General features: G+C 47.5%; 1 protein-coding gene and 1 long non-coding RNA gene across 4 annotated transcripts in view; both read left to right on the top strand.

Annotated features, from left to right (window-relative positions):
• Positions 1-16,213, top strand: part of LRRTM4 (leucine rich repeat transmembrane neuronal 4) — a 207,417-nt gene that overhangs the window by 99,213 nt on the left and 91,991 nt on the right. The gene's annotated exons all lie outside the window — the stretch shown is intronic.
• On the top strand, positions 12,534-14,638 carry LOC116799519. Its single transcript, XR_004361073.1, has 3 exons — positions 12,534-12,697; positions 13,482-13,589; positions 14,060-14,638. It is a non-coding gene; the product is annotated as an uncharacterized LOC116799519 (long non-coding RNA).

The raw sequence follows: 16,213 nt of genomic DNA on the forward strand, positions 1-16,213 counted from the left end.
CGTGAGTGTGGAGGGACGAGAAGGACCAAACCCCACAGATTTCTACTCTCCCTAATCCTGTATTTTCCAGCCTCAGATGCAAACATGGCCTGAACTGAGTGCAAGTGAAAGGCAAAATGTCTTGAGTGTTCTCAGCAGCATCTTGAGAGTTTATCCTTTGCTGGGTCATCGTGTTCCTTTGGGTCTGACTTCAGCCTTTGCTTCCCTTTTGGAGCCAGCAACACCCTTTTCTTCTCACTTCTTGCTCTTTAAGAGCACACTGAGGATAAACCCCCTCTTTTTCTAACCCTGTCTGTGCTGGGGAATGAAGAGCCATTTGGGAACGTGGCAAGGATTTGTGCAAGTGGGGATTCCCTTCCCAACAAATCCAGAACTCCCTCTCCCTGTTTTACTGCCACCCCAGTGCCATCCCTCTCAAGCTCAGCAATGGGATCATCAAAGGATGTCAGGATTAAGGATGTTCCACCTTGGGTTCAGTTTTTGTTATTTCAGCCTTGATATGATCAGGCAGCTCCTTCTGTCTCATGGGAAAAGGTAACTATGGAGATAGTTGGGAAAATCATCAGCACAACTGGTTTCATTAGTGCCTGATCCAGAGCACACAGACCTTGGGCAGCTCCAGGCACCTTTTTCCTTCCCTTAATTATTATCCCTTAATTATTGCTTTTATCTGGAACTGATAACTGGAGGTGGCAGCTTGGGTTCTACACTACACACTTGAAATAAAAATATTAAAATCCTCCCCATCCTGGCTCTTCAGAGCCAACACTCCTGAGTGAGAATAAGCCCACGTGTTTCAGGGAACAGTTTTCTGTCAGAATGTACAATTTCATTAAAATTTAAAGCATTTCACAGAAACACTTCTTTGCTGGCAGATAAACTTTATAACTCAAAATGTCTTGTTCAAGGGTTCCCATTTCACTCTGAGAATACCCAGACATTTGGTGTTGTCGAGGTGAAGTAATTTTGTTTTAGCATTTGCAATGCACTCAGTCAGTATTTACATTCCATGGAAACATCAGTCTGGTCAGGGGGGGGGGGGGGTATTTTTGGAAGTTTGCTCCATAAAACATATTTGGATTATGTTCAGTCGAAAGGGATGCAAAACCACCTAATTCCACTCTGTCCTTGCAACACACAGTCCCAGCCTGCAGAGAATGCCAGACACTGGGATAGGTGTTCATGCTCCCTGGGGATGGAGGGGGGGATTTGGGGCAGAAAAAACAGGGAATCACCAGCCTTGCACAGAGAGGACAAAGCAGGGTCAACATCTCCACTCACTCACCTTGGCAACAGGGACAGCCTGGGCTCCATCCTCTAAAACAGGAGTTAGTGCAGTTGAAACAAGCTGGGGGGTTGTTTTAGATTAGTTAGAACCAGTATTAGAACCAGTTTTAGCCTGCTGGGAGCAGTTGTTTGGGGCTGAGCCAGGCTGGGAGAGCTGGGGGGGGTTCCCCTGGAGAAGGGAAGGGTCCAGGGAGAGCTGAGAGCCCCTTCCAGGGCCTGAAGGGGCTCCAAGAGCTGGAGAGGGACTGGGGACAAGGGATGGAGGGACAGGACACAGGGAATGGCTTCCCACTGCCAGAGGGCAGGTTAAATGGGATATTGGGAAGGAATTCCTCCCTGTGGGGATGGTGAGGGGCTGGGATGGAATTCCCAGAGAAGCTGTGGCTGCTCCATCCCTGGAAGTGTCCAAGCCAGATTGGAGCAACCTGGTGGAGCAAACTAGTGGGGAGAAATTCCTCCCTGTGAGGGTGGGGAGGCCCTGCAGTGGATTTCCCAGAGGATGCTCCATCCCTGGAAGTGTCCAAGGCCAGGTTGGAGCAACCTGGGTTAGTGGAAGGTGTCCCTGCCCGTAGCAGGGGGTGACACTGGGTGGGCTTTAAGGTCCCTTCCAACCCAAATCATTCCACATTTCTATGGCAATTCCATGTTCCTCATCCTCAGAAATGTTCTGAATGGATCAATCCTTTTTCTCAATATTTTTTTTTAAAAATAAAGAATTTATATTCAGTGCAGAATGGTTATAAAGTGCAAAACTCATCAATTATTCAGGTTATTTATGCAGATGTTAAGGGCAGAGATACCATGTGGCTTCCCTTCCTTTATGAGAAATCGAGAAGGGAATTAAGATTAGCTGAGGTTGGGGTTGAGTTGTTTGGGATTGTAGTGTGGGTTCCCCAGCCCCCTTCAGAGGTGTCAGTGAGGGGTGACTGGCACAATCACACAAAGCTGGAGGACTGAAGCCCACAGGATTTGGATAATTGGATAATTAGTTGGATAATCCAACTGCACTGGACGTTTGACCCAGTGGGCAAAGCACAAAACCAGGACACAACCAACACCACTTGTATTCCCAACTCGGCTTGGATCAAAGGGTTTCATCTTCCCCTTTTTCTTTGGGAACTATTTATAAGACTTTGCTGTCATGAAGGTGTTAATTGAGTTAATCTGATGGGCATTAAATCAGTTAATTAATGGGTGCTTGGGGCCAGTATTGATGAGGATCCAACCCTTCCCTCCTCTGACAGGCTCTGCCCAAACCACTTCCCCTGCTGGTGTCCGTGTGGGAACCCTCCTGTGTGTCAGACACTCAGCTGAGGAATATTGGGGAGCAGAGCAGAGTTGGTTTGGTGTCTGTGTGTGTTTGGGGTTTGCTGAACCCACGGCAGAACAGGGACAGGTTGAACGAGTGTCTTTCCCACAGATCAGTCAGTGGGGCCGGAATCAGAGGCAGGGAATTCTCTTCTCCCAGGGTTGCCAGTTTTAGCTGGCAGGAACAATCCCTGCTGCTGCTGTGACGTGCTGAGGGTGCTCAGCACATTGCAGGAGCTGCTCATTATCCCACTGCTCCGGCCTTGGAGTGATTAAGACCCCGTTATGGATTGCAGAGGTATTGTAGCAACTCCAATTGCTCTGTCTTGGATAATTGTGTTTGTTTCTCCACGTTAAATTTACAAGCTCTTTTATGCCTTCTCCCCATGTGCTCGCAGATTTTCTGTGGTAATTTGCAAAATAACCCTGATTGCTCTTTCAAGCCCCTTTTCAACATGCTGTCTGCAAAAAAAACCTCCTCTCCAATGGCATTTGGGCAATGCTTGGAGCTGACAGTTCCTCATATCCATGTGCTTTCTGTCTCCTGCACTCGGATCATTAGCTTGAAAAAATATCTTTATCCAGAACGTTCATTTGTGTTGCTGCCTGACCAAAAGGTTCTTTGATCATCTTATATCTGCTGCGATGGATAAAATACATTTATTGCTAAATAATGCCAAGGTGTTCACATTTATTTGTGAATAAATTTGTGAATAACCCCCCTATGTCTGCCTGATTTTTTTTCTGCAGGTTAATTCAGGTGATGAGTGCTCTACATCCCACTCTCCCTGTCCATCCTGAGCTCCAGAGAGAAAATGTTCTCTTCAGAATGCAGGCAGTGTGTCGTGCAATATGACAGTCCCCTTGGCCCTGGGAGTGATGAATGGCTCTACTTAGGCTGTATTGTATTTGGTTTAATTTCAGTGGACACACATGATTCATTCCATTTGTGCTGCAGAGTCCCTGCAGCTCAGGAGGGGCCCGAGAGTTCCACTTTGGAACGTTGGTAATTGCTGCCCTCGGTGTGTTTGTGGTCCTGGAGGTCCAAGGAAGCTTGGGAGGGGAGGGAAAATAGGGGAGGAAATCGAGAGCACGACTGAAATGAAAACCTAGGACGAAAATAAAATAGGGCCAGAATTTCCCATCGTTCACAGCTTTGATGAGGCCAGAAAGGAGCTCCAGAAAGCAGCAATTGCCTCCATTCCCAGCCCCAGGGCTGGGCACTGGATTCTTTGCAAAGCAGCCTCTAATGCTGCACTGGAGGGGTTTTGTCCCATCCCTGGAAGTGTCCAAGGCCAGGTTGGACAGGACTTGGAGCAACCTGGGCTAGTGGAAGGTGTCCCTGCCCATGGCAGAGTGGTTCAAAGTGGAATAACCTTTCAGGTCCCTTCCAACTCAAACCATTCTGAGATTCTGTGATTTAATTAGAATATTTAGAGGTTTCTTTTTCTTGGTTTTTTTGTTTGTTTGTTTGTTTTGTTTTTTTTTACTTTATGTGTATGATGTGGGGCTTTCTGGTTGTTGTTCTTAAACCAGGTCACGTTCACTGACCCAGAAATGTTGATTCTTCTCCTGCCACTTTTCTTCTGTCCCTCCCCTCTCCTCCCAAAGCCTCCCATTGGGTTTATTTCTCTCCAATTGTTTAGTGTAGGACTGACTCCAGACACTCGGATTTTTCTTGGATAAGCCCAGCTCTGTGGTGGTTTGCACATGTGAAGCTGAAATGGTAGCAAGAAATCAATCTTGGTAATAAAAGTGGCTGAATTTCACTTACTCTTTTGCACAACTGGAGACCAAATCATCTGCATGGAGGCAGTTTTATGGCCCAATTTTTTAATGGAGTGTAAAGCAGCATTAATTGTGTGAGGAGGGGAGGCACACCAGGAATAAATCCCCCAAACCTCTGTGAATCCTGTGCATCCACCACCCAGACGTCAGGAAACGCTGACAAATTAAAAGGGATTTTGCCCTGCACTTGTCAGGCAGCTCAAAGAACAATTGCTGGTGCTCTCCTTGCCTTGTTCAGGAAATACATCATGAAGGAGCAGAGCTCTGTGTCTGCAGCTCTGCTGGCTCAGCACTCCTGGAGGAACATTGGTGTGATTGGACCTGATGAGGTGTCTTCTCCAAGCTTAATGATTCTGTGAGTCTGGGATCCTGTGGCAATGGGGGCAGGAGTGATAATCCTGCATTCTCTAACGCTCTGCTGGGGGATTTTTGTTTGGTTTTTAATGCAGTGTGTCTTGCTGGAATATCGAAATAAAGTCATCCCTTGATGATTTTCGCAGCATTAAGGACTTGAGAGGCTCCAACACCCCCAGAGGTGGGGAACTGGCACAGGTTGCCCAGAGGAGCTGTGGCTACTCCTGGACCCCTGGAAGTGTCCAAGGCCAGGTTGGAGCAACTTGGGCTGGTGGAAGGTGTCCCTGCCCATGGCAGGGGTGGAATGAGATGATCTTTAAGATCTCTTCCAACCCAAACCATCCCACATTTCTGTGACAATTCCACGTTCCTCATCCTCAAAAATATTTTTAATGGATCAAAAAGTATTCCTAATGGATGAATTCTTTTTCTCAAATTTATTTTTTTAAGGACAGTTTATATTCAGTGCAGCGTGGTTACAAATTGCAAAACTCCTCAATTATTCAGGTTACTTATGCAGATTTTTAAAGCATTGGAACCGGATGATCTTTAAGTTCCCTTCCAACCCAAACCATTCCGGGACTCTGTGATTCCATGATTGTAATTACAGCAAGGAATGTGATGTTGGGTTGGCTGGGGGGTAGCAATGCCTTACCCTGGAAGTCAGATTTATGTAGATAAGGCAGAAGGCACAGTGATGTTGGTTCTGTTGGTTGTTTAAAAGATCTGCAAGGAAAAATGTTATTAATGAGCTCTTTTCCCTGACGATGCTGGCGAGCAGCCCTTTACCTGAAGGGGGATAAGTTGGGTGATTGATCCCTTCCCAGGGTGATTTATGGCACACACTGAGCTGTGTGATGGCCTCACGTTCCTCCTGACTCACGTGCTGACATTGAGAAATCCTTCTGTGCCCTTCCCACATCCCTGGGAACGCCTCTCCCTGCTCCATGAAATGCTCCCGAGGCTCAGTCCCGTGGCTGGACAGCTCTGCTGAGCATGGCTTTGGGTGCAGAAAGTAGGAAAAAAGGTGCTCTTGTGAGTTTTCCATCACTTCTCATCTCGACAGGTCAAGGCTTTGAAAATTCCTGTTGTAAATGGGCTTTTGATCCTCGTTTGCCAAATTCTCTTATTGTCCCAGTTTCTCCTCTCTTCCAGTTGCTGTCACGTGTCCCTGGGGGGGTTGCTGGTGGAACTGCAGAATTCTTTTGGTTCTCCCTCACACTTCTTGAAGGCTTTATATGTGTGTGTGTGTGTGGTTTATGTTTCTCTCTCTCCCTGAGTACTCATGGCTCCAGGTTTGTTGAGGTGAGTTCTCCCTTCTGGGGGGTGGAGAAAAAGCACATTCCAAAATAGATCCAGAACAGACTATGAGCCATTTTTTGGCATTAAAACCCCTGTTTAATTGCAGGGGCTCTGTTTCATCTCATGTTTGCACACACTTGCTTCTGCCTCCTCAGTGTCTTGCATTAGACCTTCTACTCAAGGGCTCCCTTTTCCTGGTGATTTCCCTGCCAAAGGAATATCCTGGAAGGAAGCAAATCCCGATTTTCTTCTTTTTTAGAGTTTAGCTACCCAGGCATGGAGAGTGCGTGTTATGAGGCAAATCAAGCATTTTCCATCTAATATGGGTATTTTTCTTAATTCTTGAAGTGTCCTGATTTCACAGAAAACTCAGGTTACAAATCACTGCGCTGAGGAAATGAAGTGATGGGTTGAAGAACTTCTTGGCAAATCTTGGAGGAAATTTGGATAAAACTCAAATCTGTGCACAGAAGAGGTAAAGGACTGGGTGCCTGGGGGATTTCTGTTTTATATACACTGTATTTTGCTTTTGGCTTGTTATGAGTTGGACTTATGAGTTATCAGTTGTCGACCATTCTCAGGTTGGAAGAGTTAAACGCTGCCTTTGTCTGGGGGGACAAAAATGAGCTCCTTAAATCAAGGGGGGGAATTAATTTTCCTGACAGGTTTTCAAAGTGCTGGATTGAGATTTTTAGCCCTCATATATATGAGCTGGCAGTTTGCATTTGCCTTCTCCCACCTCCTCCTGCAAACTCATGACTTGCTGACTCGGATTGTGAGCGGGAACGAATCCCCGGGATGAGATCGGACTTCAAAGGGAATAAACACTCTGCAAACTGCTCCTCCAAATGCTCCCAGAGCTTGAGAATTCATCTCCATATCTCTGCTCGATGAATAAAGTGTCCAAATCTTACTGGAAAAGGTCATTTTCTGGGAAAGCTGTTGTTAAGCTCCAAAACCAAGGGAATTGCAGAGTGGTTTTGGTGTGGTGATGGCAAAGTTTGGAGTGGGAAGGAGCAGGAGAGGTGGAAGCCCTGGACAGTAAATGCAGTGGCACTGGGTACCTTTGGAGCTTCACATCCTTCCTTTTTGCTGTGAGAACTCCTAACACACAGCTTTGGTGGTGGGTCCCTGGCAGATCCCTCTGGAGAAGCCACCTGCCTGTAAACCTCCTGTAAACTGGGGCTGTCCAAGGGTTTTCTTGGCTGAACGTTTCTGCTCTGTCATGTGTAGTTCCCTTGAGCCCAATTAGTTCACTGCCTAAAAAATTTATGGGAAAATTGAGAAATCTGAAAGTTTTGTTTCTAATTCTCTGATAACTTGTAGGGAATTCCTTCCCTTCTGTGTGCCAAAGGGAGCCAGGCTGGGAGAGCTGGGGGGGTTCACCTGGAGAGGAGAAAGCTCCAGGGAGACCTGAGAGCCCCTTCCAAGGCCTAGAGGGGCTCCAAGAGCTGGAGAGGGACTGGGGACAAGGGATGGAGGGACAGGACACAGGGAATGGCTTCCCAGTGCCAGAGGGCAGGGATAGATGGGATACTGGGAAGGAATTCCTCCCTGTGAGGGTGGGGAGTGGCTGGGCTGGAATTCCCAGAGAAGCTGTGGCTGCCCCTGGATCCCTGGAAGTGTCCAAGGCCAGGTTGGAGCAACCTTGGACAATGGAAGGTGTCCCTGCCCAGGGCAGGGGGTGGCACTGGATGGGCTTTAAGTTCTCTCCAACCCAAACCATTCCATGATTCCATGAGTATCAGTGGTGGCTCAGCCCTGTATTTAATCAGGACATTTTCTTCCAAACTGTTTGAAAGCAGTTCTGTTCTGAGGGAGGGTTGGATGTGCTGGCATGAGGCAAATGAGTTTGGAATGGATTTTCCCCACGTGCTGTGGCTCCTGGATTTTCCCCCTGTGCACACTTGGACAAAGGGCACTCGTGGCTCAGGCTCGAAATGGCTGTTTGGGATTTGCCAGGTGAGTTTTAATGGGCTTTTAGCCCAGGAAATGTCAGTGACACAGATCAAACTCAGGATTAGAGGAGAGGAGAGATGGAAATATGTAACTTCTCCCCTTCAGTTCTAGATTTCTCTGGGCTTTTATTGGCAGTTTTCATTCCCTTTCCTCCCTCTCCCTGTACCAATGATAACACAGTGACTCAGGTTAATTTAATATTAATATTCCCCTTTTCCTGCCTAGGACGCTTCACATATGTAGACAACAATCCTTGCTTGTAATTATTCCTCTTCTGTCCCTTTTGTGGCTGTTTAATCTCTCAGATTCTGAAGGAAGTTAATGGCATGTGACAGTCCAGGTGTACTGAATTTGGGAGCTCCATTTGCAGTGAGGGACTCTGGAACTTCGATTCCCAGAATTCCCAAAATGGTTTGGGGTGGGAGAAACTTTAAAGCCCATCTTGATCCAATCCAGCACCTTCCCCTAGACCAGGCTGCTCCAAACCCCCTCCAGTTTAATTTATTGTTAAGTTTAATTTATTGTTAAGTTTTAATTTATTGTAAGGTTAATTTATTGTTAAGTTTTAATTTATTGTTAAGTTTAATTTATTGTTAAACCAACAGATAAAATAGATTGTTTGAAAAGAGTCCCTGAGTCCTGCTGCTCCTGGTGCACAGTGCTAAGAATGTCTTGGGAGTGGGCAGGATGAGTCAATCCCTCTGCTGAAGGGTTTGGGATACTGGGGGCTCATGTGCCTTCTTAGTAATGTGTGAGTCGTCCCCCAAGGCTGATTTGATCACAGATATCTAATTAAAGGAAAATTAACACCCTGTGACTCTCAGAAACTGGTGCTTTGAAGGCTGTGAGTGGTGTGTTGTTGTTGTTGAGCTTTGTTACTCAACTCAGCTGTTGCTGCTGTGAGTGTTGCTGGTACCAGGAATCCTGGAATCCCACACTGGTTTGGGATGAAAGGACCTCAAAGCCCATCCAGTTCCACTGGACACCTTCCACTAGCCCAGGGTGCTCCAAGCCCCATCCAACCTGGCCTTGGACACTTCCAGGGATCCAGGGGCAGCCACAGCTCCTCCGGGAATTCCAGCCCAGCCCCTCCCCAGCCTCATAGGGAAGGATTCCTTCCCAATATCCCATCTAACCCTCTGGCAATGGGAAGCCATTCCCTGTGTCCTGTCCCTCCATCCCTTGTCCCAAGTCCCTCTCCATCTCTCCTGGAGCCCCTTTAGGCCCTGCAAGGGGCTCTCAGGTCTCCCCAGAGATCTTAGTGCTAAATAAGGGACCCAGGGACAGCCACAACCCCTCTGGGCAACCTGTGCCAGTGTCCCCCCACCCTCACAGGGAAGAATTCCTTCCCAATGTCCCATCTAAACCAGCTCATGGAATCCCAGACTAGTTTGGGTTGGAAGGACCTCAAAGCCCACCCAGTGCCACCCCTGCCACGGGCAGGGACACCTTCCACTGTCCCAGGTTGCTCCAACCTGGCCTTGGACACTTCCAGGGATCCAGGGGCAGCCACAGCTTCTCTGGGCAAATCCCACAGTCCTGTTGGCTGGAGGGCTGCTGGAATTCCAACCAAAGCAGATTTAGTGGAAGAGAATGAAGTCTCAGTGACATTAATTGGTTTTTTCCCCTCTCAGTGAGGCTTTCCCACAGGGCACCTCCTCACACAACTCATTTCCAGGGTTAAGTTCACTCAAACACTGCTGTGGTTCCTCTCTCAGGTCATTGTGGACACTCAGGATGCTCCCTGGAATCCCACTGAATGAGAGGAGGTGTAAAGTAGCATTTTCTTGCTCTGCTGGTGAATTCTTGCCGTGTCCTGTGAAGCAAATGGTGCCTGTGTTTTTCTAGGAATTCCAGGTACATCCTTACCTGTGTCCCAGTTCTGACATTGCCATTTTGCAGGGGGAAGGACAAAATTTACAGTTAGCCATCCTGCTGGAATACCAGGTCCTTTAGGAGAAACCCACTTTGGTTTATAGTTTACTTGGTGTTGGTTGCAGGTGAATCAGTAAAAATTGCTTAGATTTACGTGGGATCTGGGAATAGCAGGGTGTTTTATCTGTATCAAACTGAAATATGTGGTGGTGTTCTCAGTTTCTAGGCTATATGTTCCCAGAAACATTGAACACCTTTCGTGTACAAGGGCTGAAACAAGTTCAGCTGAAAGTAGCAGGTGTTTTCTTGTTCTTCTGTTAGAAGAAAATTAAATTTGAACCAGCAGAATTTCCCTGGGAGGGAAATTCCATTTTCTGGGGGCAGCTCTCAGAGTGGCTGGGATGTACTATCAGACATTCTCTGGTCTGTTTTGTGCCTCCTGACTCCAGTCTTGTATGAATTTGGCTGTTCAGGGTCAAGAAATCAGCTTTGTGATCTGTTCCTAGAATAGCTGCAGATCCTGATGTGCAAAGAGAGGCTGAGACCCCGAGGAAAGGGAACTGCTAAAGGAGCAGTGCAGGTGTTCTGCTGCACGTGCTGAGCTGGGCTCCTGTGAAATGACTGATGGAAACCCATTTCCCTGCTTTCCATCTGCAGAAAGGTGGAATAATAATCCCTCTACCGTGGTGATTGTTCCAAGTGCTCTGTTACACAGTGAGGCCAAACAGCAATCAGGTTATTTATGACTTAAATATTGTCTGGAGCCACAGATCTCTGCAGACATGAACCAGCAAAGTTCCTCATATAGGACAGACTTGATATTCTTCCCAGTGGATGGATTTTGATGGAAAAGTCAGCTGTCAGGATTGTGGGTTGTTCCTGAGGGAGCAGTTGTTTTATCACTCAGATTTTTTGGGCACTCGTGATTTACATCCACAGGCAAAGCAGGAAGGGTCAGGCTGTGAAAAGAGGTGGCTGGGGAGAAGCTCCCAAACAAAGTAATGAAGGAATTCTGTAGGAGAGCAGAGCCTGGTTCAAAGTGAAAGAAGTCGAGTCAGCTCTGTGAGATTCCCCGTGGAATTCCCATTCCACTCAAATCCCGACTTACCCACAGTTCTGGTCTCTCAGCTCATGCCTCTGTGCTCAGGGAGCCAAAGGAAAATCCAGGAGTGGGATGAGACTTGTGGCTCCTGCCTTGCTGTGTCACCTCCCTCAGGTCCCTCTGGGCCAACTTGGGAGCTTCCAAAGGACTCGGAGCAGCAGGAGCTTCCAGCTGAGCCCCTCCTCTGACACAGGTCCTGGCTTTCCTGGGATCCCCAGGGCAGGCAGACTCTCAGGGCCAGCATTCCCAAACAGGCTGTTGCTTCCATGCCCCTTTCTAAGGAATCCCTGCTTTCTGTCTGCAGAGACCCCCCGAGCTCAGGGGGTGCAAATCTTCTGGGATCCGTTCCCTCAGCTGTGCCTTCGGCAAATCCAGGCCTGGAGGAGCCTCTCCTCCCATTTTCCACTCTGAAGAACCCCAGCCCACAACAGCAGCACAACCATCTTCCCTGCCCACATCTCCTGCTCTTCTTGAGAAGTGTCCTCCAAAAATATTCCCACTTCTGTGGATTGTTGCTGTTCCCCAGTGGCAAACTCCCTCTGCGCGGTTTTTAATGCAAAGAATGGGATGATTAAATATTTGACAAGTGCATTCAGCACTGAAATCCTAATAAATTGCACTACCTCTTGGGGCAGAGGGTTATTTTTTTGTCATTTTAACAGCAGAATAATGATGCTTTTGGAATGTTACAGTTTTGCTGTGTGTAAAAGCAAGCAATTCCTCCTTTCTTTCCAGTAAGATTTAAATATCATTTGCAACCATTGTTAACTTGTCATATTCTCCCTTCCCTCCCCACTAAAAAAAAACAAACCTCTTGCTTAAAAATCCAGTGTCTGTATATCAGCTTCAGTTTTTTAACATTGAGCAAAAGTGAATTCCAGATTCATTATGGCAAGAAAAAAAATAAATCTTTCAATTGATATTAAAGGAATCTCTGGTCCTGCTCACTAGTTTCCTGTAGGAATCAACTTATTTTGGAATTCCAAGGACAAATCTCCTTTCTCCACTGCCATTCTACCAGTGTGACAACTGTGTTTCTTGGCCTGGGCAGGTTTTGTGCTGTTCCTGGACCTCTGATGTGTGGGAAGGGAGAGGATCAGCTCTAAGGCAGCCCAGGCACAGCAATTCTGATCCTAAAGCAGCTCTGCTTCCAAGGACTCGACTCTTTAGAGATGTTTAGCCTCTGTCCCATCCCTGTGGCCCTGTTCCTGCCAGTGCAAAGGGAAATTAAAAATATTCCCCTGACTTGGGAGCCTCAGTCCCTATTAAAGGCTGTGTGTAACCGAGGTGTCAGTGCCTGGGTTCTGCTGGAAATTTCCACGAAATTCTTCAGTGACCTTGAGAAATTCCTTTAGTTTCTCAAGTTCTCCCGTTTGCAGGACAAAGAAGAGCTTTGTTCCGTGGGAATTGGGCTGTGACTCGACCCCAGCAGCAGCCTGGGCTGTGCTGTGACACACTAAAGCTCCAGAGCCAGGGACAGAACTCTGTGTGAGGGCACAGGGGTCGGATTGTGTGGAATGAGAGGCAGAATTGGAGTCCAGCTGCAGGAACTGGGGAGTTCCACAAGTTAATCTGCATTCCTGCTGGGATGCTGCCACCGTGGTGGATGAGATCCCCTCCACTGGGCTGTTCAGTGGCACCTGAGCAGGGAGATGGTTCTGGCTCAGTTGGTGGACTTATAGGGCTTTTTCAGTCTTAAGGATTCAAGGATTCTGTGATTTTGTGAGCATTCCGTGTGAACTGGAATCAGAGTTGTTTGTGTCCTCCAGCCCAAGAGTCATCCTTCTGGTAACAGGGTTAGGATGGGGTCGAGCAGGATTCCTCACCTGGGATGTGCCTGGAGAAGAGGAGGCTGAGGGGGGACTCACCAGGGGCTGCAGCTCCTCCTGAGGGGCAGGGACTGAGCTCTGCTCTGGGGGAGCAGGGACAGCACCCAGGGAATGGCTGGAGCTGTGTCAGGGGAAGTTTAGGTTGGATCCCAGGGAAAGGTTCTTCCCCCAGAGGGTGGTTGGCACTGCCCAGGCTCCCCAGGGTTTGGTCACAGCCCCAAGGCTGCCAGAGCTCCAGGAGGGTTTGGACAACACTGTGGGACAGGGTAGGATTGTTGAGGGGTCTGTGCAGGGCCAGGAGCTGGATGGATGATACTTGGGGGTCCTTTCCAGCTCAGGACATTCTGTGATTCTCCATTCCATGATTCTGTGAGTCCATGGGATGTGTTTGCTGCACAGGTGCCTGAGAAACAGCCCAACCTTCCCTGCTTCCAAGGTCCAGTAGAACCAGGGGGGTTCCTCCTGCCAGCCTGGTTCTGCAGTGCTGCTGAGAACGGGGAGGGAAATGGTCCTCTCGCTGTTTGAGGGCTCCAAACCGCCAGGAGAGGGAGCAGGGGGGCTCAGGGGGTGGGAATTGTAAAGTCGGGAAGCAGTGAGTGATTTTACCTGGGGATGAACAGTTTAACCTTCGTTAGAAACGACAATGGGCTCGACAGTTCCTCAAATCTCTCCCTCAGAGTTTCCAGCCGACGCTGGGGAGGCTCCAGGAGGCTCTGCACTGAGGCACTGGGAGGTTTCAGTGCTGGCAGAATTCCTGATCCACTCACAGGATCCAGCTTTTACAGGTCCATGCAATGCCCACGTCAGCAGATGCTCTTCTGTCAGGCTTTTTGTTGCCAGTTACCCCCAATTTTTGAGCAAAACCAAGAACAAGAGGCCTGATCTGTAAATCACTTTGCTAAAACTACCCTCACAACTGCACTTGAAATGAAATACAGAATTTATTCTTTCTGAGGAAGCTGCTCATTTCTCACGTGAACCACTTGAAAAAGGGAGAATGACAACTCCTCACTGGTTTATCTCCCTTTGTATCAAATCTGAAGTGTTCTAAAATCATTTTGTATCTCCAGATAAGCTTTTCTGAATATTCTGATCAAATACATGTTATATATATATATTTTATAGCTAATTGGAGGCTTTTCTTTTGAAGAGAGAGTACCTCGAGCAAACTGAGAGGTTTTTTCTTTGCAGTGACTGAAGAGTTAATTTGAAATTTCGAAATTTAAGTGGAAATTCCTTTCTCTTTTTGTAGCAGACGATTTGTTTTGAAGTGAAAAAGGAACATCCCAGATGGGAATTTGTCCCTGCTGATTATGCCTTATCCTACCCCGTTTCCCAGGCCAAGGTAACAGGAAATCTTTGGATGATTTAGGAACTTGGTCCCTCCTGCAAGTCCCTCCATATGTAGATTTTCCCTTGGCTAATCAGTTTGCTGTGGGGAGGCAATATTTAAAGGAGCAGAAAATCATTAGATGATTTACAGGAGGGTGAAACCCCACGATGAGGCTCCTTTTAGAGTAGAAAATGATTTAATTATTCTTTGCTGTTCGAAACATCCGTCTTGGTAAAAATGAAAGTGATTGTGTCAGGCAGAAAATTGGGCTCCATGTTAATATTTGCTGTAAATGAACAAATGGCAGAGCCTTGGTTGGGTTCTTTGCTGGGCTGAAGAAGTGAAATACATTCCGAGGGGATTTTAATGCCCAGTAGTTTTTCAAAGCTAATAAGGGAATTCTCCAAGCCTGCTTGTGCTTTAGGTTTTAATTTAAGGAAAGCTGGATCTTTGTCTAGTGGAATTATTCTCTCTCTCCTCCCTCAGAGCTGGAATTCTTGTTGTCAGTGTTTGCATCTGGGTCAGGGAAGTGTTGCCAAGGTGTTTTATCCCACTGGGCAGGTCCTGTCATCTCTTTTCTGTGGGATCTGGGCACTGGAGTGGATTTTTCCTGCAGGTTTTCCAGGGATTTTGTGGTACTTGGTGCTTTCCTGTGCTGTGGGAATGTGAAATCTGTGCTCCTTTACTGCTTTGCCAGCAGTTTGTGCTCATCCCACATAGCACAGAAACAACCAGAATAAACTCCAGGAGAGCCCTAAAAAACCTCCAGTTCCCTAAAAACTCAATACTAGATGGGTGTGCATGAAGGATTTAGGGGTTTGTTTTTTTTTTTTTAAGATAAAATGCCTAAAATTCAGTGGAATCTGCTCAGTGCAGTGCCAGAAGTGAGGCTGCAGCAGGTTGGACACGCAGGGATTTCTGCTCCAAACCTGTGGCACTTGGTTTTGCTGCCGTGCCGTGGGGTAGAGAGCCAGCAGGAATGTGTGGCATTCCCTAAGGACACAATTTGTTTGGCAGTGGTAAAAATAAACAATTAGAGACCTTTCCCACTCTGCTTTATTTCCATTTTATCCTGGGTGAGGTGGTGCTGTGGAATTGTTTCCTCGGGGTCTCAGGGGACACTGAGCCACGTCAGCAGCTGCCTCACCCACATTCCTGTATTTTTTAAAAGCCAGAAGGAACCTTCAGATAATCCAGTTTAGAATCCAGTTTAGACTCCCCTCTAACTGAAATACTTCCCTTATTCCACTCGGATGGAGCCCAGAGATCTTTCCAAGCCCATTCCGGCTTCTCACACCTGGGGATCCATTCCTGGTTTCCTCAAAAGGAGGGAAAACCACAGGCTAAAGGTTAAATACACCCAAATTAGGGACACCCTCCCCCAAAATAAGTGTCCAAGGGTTTCCACCGGTGTCTTCCCTCCTCCCACCAGCGGGTGGAAAAGCTGGATCTTTGTCTGGTGGAATTATTCTCTCTTTCCTTCCTCCCTCAGAGCTGGAATTCTTGTTGTCAGTGTTTGCATCTGGGTCAGGGAAGTGTTGCCAAGGTGTTTTATCCCACTGGGCAGGTGACTCTGTGTCCTGTCATCTGTTTTCTGTGGGATCTGGGCACTGGAGTGGATTTTTCCTGCGTGTTTTCCAGGGATTTTGTGGTACCTGGTACCAATGGTACCAAGTGGATGGGAGTTGGGGGGGGGGGGATGTGGATGTGTGAGCTTCCAGCTGCCTGCGCTGCTCTAATCGCAGAATTCCAGGTAATCCATGGGAATGTTCAGTGTCTGACCCCAGCCTGAGTCACTCTGGATTGTGGCAAATCCAGTGCACCCAGAGGGCAGAGGGGGAGGGAGAAGGGCAGGGAAGGCAAACTGGATTAGTGTGTGTGTGTTCCCATATGGCTTCCAGACCCTGGGCTGGAATCCCCTGAAGGTGATCCGACTGCTCCAGCATCAAAGGGATGGGGATTAAACGGGTTTCTGCTCCCTTTGACCTCGGTGCTTTTGAAAATAATGTAATATAATATAAATAAATATAGTCGTGCTGCAGGACACTCTGCTGACCTCAGGTTTTCAGGGTCAAT

This window comes from Chiroxiphia lanceolata, chromosome 28 (assembly GCF_009829145.1).
Source record: "Chiroxiphia lanceolata isolate bChiLan1 chromosome 28, bChiLan1.pri, whole genome shotgun sequence".
Lineage (NCBI taxonomy): Eukaryota > Metazoa > Chordata > Aves > Passeriformes > Pipridae > Chiroxiphia > Chiroxiphia lanceolata.